This window comes from Bidens hawaiensis, unplaced genomic scaffold (assembly GCF_021521415.1).
Source record: "Bidens hawaiensis isolate Kalapana, Puna unplaced genomic scaffold, B.hawaiensis_p1.1 tig00056585_1, whole genome shotgun sequence".
NCBI lineage: Eukaryota > Viridiplantae > Streptophyta > Magnoliopsida > Asterales > Asteraceae > Bidens > Bidens hawaiensis.
This window is the reverse complement of record NW_027500177.1, coordinates 1-5,528: the sequence shown is the minus strand read 5'-3', so window position 1 is coordinate 5,528 and position 5,528 is coordinate 1. Positions and strand designations below refer to the sequence as shown.

Sequence of the window (5,528 nt, the reverse complement as noted above, 5' to 3'; positions counted from 1 at the left end):
AATCAGGGCTGACCGAACCTTTTGTAGGTCTAAAACCAAATGAGAATTGAGGTTTTCTTTGAATTTTATTGTTACAAGGCAAAACATGTTTGTGTGTTCTTTTCAAATAAGTTAAGTGTCATTTTTATCATTTACTATCTTTTATTTTTCTGCCTAACATTAGACTAATTTTCATCTTTTAATATTCTTTTTATCTAACTTTGATTTAAATTGGAGGCCTTATTCAAGCAGGGGCTTAAAGTCTTTAGGTTGAGTTCACTTCCCTAAAGACGGCCTGCCAACAATATTTGAACATTTTTCTTGCCCTATTATAACTCTTGTTCATTATACTCGGCGGTGTTTGGGATTGCTTATGTCTAGTAACTTAGGGGGTGTTTGGTACAGAAAATTGGGGGGTGAGAAATGGAAATGGAAACAATTCTCTTGTTTGTTTACGAAAGAAAGAGGTGAGAAATGGAAATAAACCATTTCCATTTCCCTGGTTTCTTTTCTCTAAAAAAAGCGGAGAAATCATTTCTCTAGGTTTCATTTCTCACTTCCATTCTCTTCCTTTTCACTTCTATCACCAGCTTCCTCATTTGAAGTCATCTCATTTGAAGTCGGTAACCACCTCTCTACTCAGCTTCTAGGGTTTATCAAATTCATTCATAACAACAAACCCTAAATTAGCTCACTAGAATCCACTGTTAATCATCCTACAATGGCGGCATCAATTACCGCACAGCTACAAGCAATCAGGTCAATTGTTACAGCCGATGCAGATCCTATCAAACGGCCGTTCACTCGTCCGTCAATCCTGTTCGATGCCAAGGAGGCAGCTGATATTGATATCGATGCTCTGTTTAACCTCGCGCTGTCAGGTATTGGTTCATATTCGTGTGAATAGTATGCTGCTTGTTTATTTAGTTGTGTTGATTTGATACTAAAGGTTATGCAGCTAGTAATTGAAGTTTTTGATAAGTTAGATTATATGTTCTGGTTTAGATGTTGTAGGATATTGTAATTACTTGAAAGCAGGAGTTTAATAAGCTACATTTAGTGTAGTTTAGGTTTTAACTGAAGACATGCAATTTCTTTCAACAATTTAGAATGTAGAACTTGTAAATTTTTATTTAGCCTGTTGAGTTCATGCTTTTGATTGATACTCATACAAATAGCATGCTGCTCGCTTTGTGTTTTTGGTGCTGAAATTGGTTTTTTTTTTATTGAAAAGTTGATATGTATATTGTTGTGTTGATTTGATACTAAAGGTTATGTTGCTAGTAGTTGAAGTTTATGATAAGTTTAGATTATATGTTCGGTTTTAGATGTTGTAGGATACCGTAATCACTTGAAAGCAGGAGTTTAATAAGCTAAATTTAGTGGAAATTAGGTTTTAACTGAAGATATGCAATTCATCTCAACAAATTTTTAATTAATTTTTTAGGTTTTTGGACCAGCTGTTGATGTAGGTTGTTCTAGTTATTATGATCAAACATGGGTTGGATAAAGTGCCTGAAATACTGATTAATGCCAATCATAGACTAGTTTGTTTCAAAGCATGCTTTTAGCATGATTTTTTACTGTTGTAAATTTTGGTTTGAGACATTCTAAAGATTGTTGATGAACTATAGAGTTTAACAATGTATTAGTCAGACTAACTGATTTTTGGTTCAGCCATTGATGCAAATGAACTTTTTTTTTGTCTGTCATTAAAGAATAAGCTCAAATAAATGATGGATAAGTGGCAGATCAGTATGATGCCATTGCTGAAGTTTTCACTTGTTGATGTAATTTAGGCTATCAGGAATTTTTATGTCGAGAATTTGAGAATAACTGGATAATTGTTTGTTAAACCAGAAGATTCAATGTTTTGCTAATTTTGAATGATTTGAGCCTTGATTTCTCAGGGTTTGAGGTTCTTGTTAGCCAAGATGAACGATTTGGGAACTACAAGAATGATGTGTTTGCACATAAGAGTAAAGAATTGGATAGAGAGCTGGTGGGCATTGAAGAGAATAACCAAATTAATGCTTCAATTAGTTCTTATTTGCGGTTGCTTTCAGGATATTTTATGTTACCTTCTGCTCTGCGGACACAAGTATGTATTTTAATTTATAATTCATACTTTATATCTTGAATATTTAGGTTTCTTGTATGTTACAGTTTGTATGCGAACATGTTTCTATTCACATGCTTATATATTTTTTATTTATAGGATCTATGTTTACAACACAGAGGAGATGATTTTGTGTGCTCTACCTTATCATGAAAGCTTTACCAGGTATCACTACGAAAAAACGGTTCAAAGCAGCTCATTTGATTGGTAAAGATGTGGATCTAGGACGTTCTTTTCTTGCGTTGACAATAGAAGAGAAAATTGAGATGGTCGAGTTGTATACCGATGGTTCAATGGGATAGTTGTGTATGGTTGAAGTATGTTTTGTATGTGAATTGGTTTTAACTATGGTTGATGTTTTTTGCTTAAAAACTATGTTTTGTATGTGAATTGGTTTGATCAATGCATATTTTGGTTGGAATTTATGCATCTTTTTATATGTTTTTTATTTTTTAATAAATATTTGTTATGAAAAAAATACTTGTGCTAATGATAAAGTTGATATAATTCTCTGTTTATTTTCTATGAACCAAACAAGAGAAATGATTCTCAGCTATATTTCTCTACTGAAATCTCTATACTACCAAACAGAACAGTCAATTCTCATTCTCCAGACCAATTCCCTTTCTCTGCAATTCCATTTCTCTATTTCATTTCTCTACAATTCCATTCTCTGTACCAAACACCCCCTTATAACTTTTTTGAAAAGTTAAAAGGCATATAGGATTGCTTATTGTGTCAGGATATAAGTGGATAAGTTACAATATTGTAACTTATAATTTATAACTTATTCTAAAAATAAGGAATCCAAAACACCCCTTAAATCTTCTACTTAGGATTGCTCATGAGCTGAGCTAGCTTGAACCTGATTCATTTACAAATTCAATCGAGCTGCCTCCTATAGAACAAAAGGGATTTCAAGCGAACTATTATTATTATTATTATTATTATTATTATTATTATTATTATTATTATTTAACTTCTTTCAAGTGAGTTTGGAGGGAGCGGTTAGGATTTAGGACAATTGGTTGAAGATAGGTGTGTAAAAGAACGAACGCGTACAAGGGGCACGCTTGTGTTTCTTTATTTAACTTTCCCAAAACTGAAAAGAAAGCCTAAACCCCCAAATAAAATAAAATAAAATCAATCAGTCAACATGGATGATCATAGTCATGAAAATGAACACCTAACGGAGGATGAAGTTGAAGTTGAAGTTGAAGTTGAAGATGAGATAGAGAAGTTGTTATTTGAACGAGTGAAGTTGATGGGTGAATTCAGAGAGACATTACATTACCAGAGCAATTAAACAACACTCTCACTTCAATTCGGATCATCCTAGACCTTCCAATCTAGTAGTAGTAGACTAGTAGGTATGTAACAACTAACTAACTAACACACACAGTTACAGTTTTCAAGAATTTTGATTTCTGTTATGTACTATTATATTATAGTAAGTAAGTTGTTACATTTCGGTTTGAGTTACTTCAATTATGCATTGCAAACTCTAATGTTATGCGGCCTTGAATTGATTCATTCTACATTTATTTGATATAATTTGTTAAGGTTGACTAATCCCTATCTTGTGCAGATGTAAGAGCACCACTAGAATCCGGCGCACACTGAAACTACGATTAAACAGAAGATTACTAGCAATGTCGTTACTTGTGAACCGTAGCAGTGGATCATGTTGCTTGGGTTGTCTGGTTAACAATTATGTTTCATTTTATACATACGCATTTTTTGCTTTATAGATATTATAAAAACTCTGTTTGACTAGATAGATCATTGGCGGTATTAGAATTTCTGTTGTAAGGTTGTTACTTCAACTAGATGGAGACAAGTCTAACGGAAAGTAAACTTGAAGTAACTTTTGAGACATTTTATTCATGGTTGTGACTGATTTCCACTGAACTTTCTTCTTAAGGTTTTCGGTTACATTTATGAACAAGTTAGAGACCGACCGGTTGCGCTGGAACCACACCCCTAGCTGATTCGGTTGGCATAACCGATAGTCTAGACAGTGGCGGTTGAACCGTTAGTTCAGCAGAGTGGTTGGACCAATTATTGTTACATTAAAATACTTTTTCCTTCAAAATGTCATCTTATTTTGCTTTACTTAAAAAAAATTTATATATTTCTGTGTCTTTTAAATATACCCAAATAATAATTATGTAATATATAAATATTTTCAAAATTAACTAGGATGTAATCTGATTTGGTTGAGTCAACCCAATGGTATAGACCCATTTTACGTATGTGAAGTTGCAGTTGTCCTACATACATACATGAAAGGGTATTATAATTCTTTTGATAGAAATCTAACTATCTATATAATTGTCTACCATTACATCCTACGTGTCACTCTCACCTCCCCCCCCCCACACCCTCTAAAGCCACCAGATTGTTTGATTTCAAAATAAAGGCTTCTCATTCAATCCTTAAAATTCGTGGGTATTCGTGGGTCTATGAATCCGAATCTATCTAAACCTTAAATGGGTTATGTCATATAAGTTATAACCCTCCCTCACTCCACAAACCTAACAACATGAGCTTCCATCACCTCTCCCTCGCAAACCGTCACCCCCTTACCGTTGTTGATCACTAATTATGCCCAGCCAACCTCGTCATAACCCTTTCAACTTCTAAAATCATCAAACTTTTTGTAAAACCCCTAATCACCCCAATGTTCTTCATCTCTATCTTTCCTAATCTCCCTCACAAACCATTCACTCACAAAACCTAGCATTTATGTTGATCAGCTGCCATGGCTAACAGCAACGGCGAGTGACCAAAATCGGATCCATCGTTTGGTCAGTTGGTTAGTTTTCATTACAGATCTCATAATTATTCTCTATGTTTTAATGATCCTGAAGAAACAAGGAATGTATCCGGGTCGGATCCATATCCAAGTTCCCCGATCTTCGAGATGAACGAACCACCGCCTTGATCTTCTTCTCCGGTTGCTCGAGATCTGCCATAGAAAAGCGGGGGAGTGGAGGTGACTGCTAAGAGTTTCCTCATGTTTACAGACACAAAAAATATGTTGGGAGCCAAGAGTCCAAGAGAAGGTCCTTCAAATGTGATGAAGGCTCCTTATATAGGAACTCCATGGCTACTATCATGAAACCCTAACCTTAATTGGGCCAGGCCCGGTTAGGGGTTACCTTCACAAACCCCAACCCAATGGGCCTAATTAGTAGACAATAATCATAGTGTAATAAACATAATACATTATGTAATAAATAAAAGGTCATACCGGGTTTGACGTACCATACACCTACAAGCCCCCCCAGTCCAGTGCTTCTCCTGGGCGTGCTAACGGTTAGATGGAGTGTTGGACTTATGAGGAATGCTCAAGAGTGAGGAGTAGTGCTTTTTTGACCCAATGCTTTCTATTATGACATTTTGCATGTGCGTCTACTTTGCTTCG

The 5,528-nt window shown here is 35.0% G+C and overlaps 1 pseudogene; it reads left to right on the top strand.

Annotated features, from left to right (window-relative positions):
- Positions 1-700: 700 nt before the first annotated feature.
- On the top strand, positions 701-2,251 carry LOC143601488 (uncharacterized protein At3g06530 pseudogene; annotated as a pseudogene).
- The last annotated feature ends 3,277 nt before the right edge of the window (positions 2,252-5,528 follow it).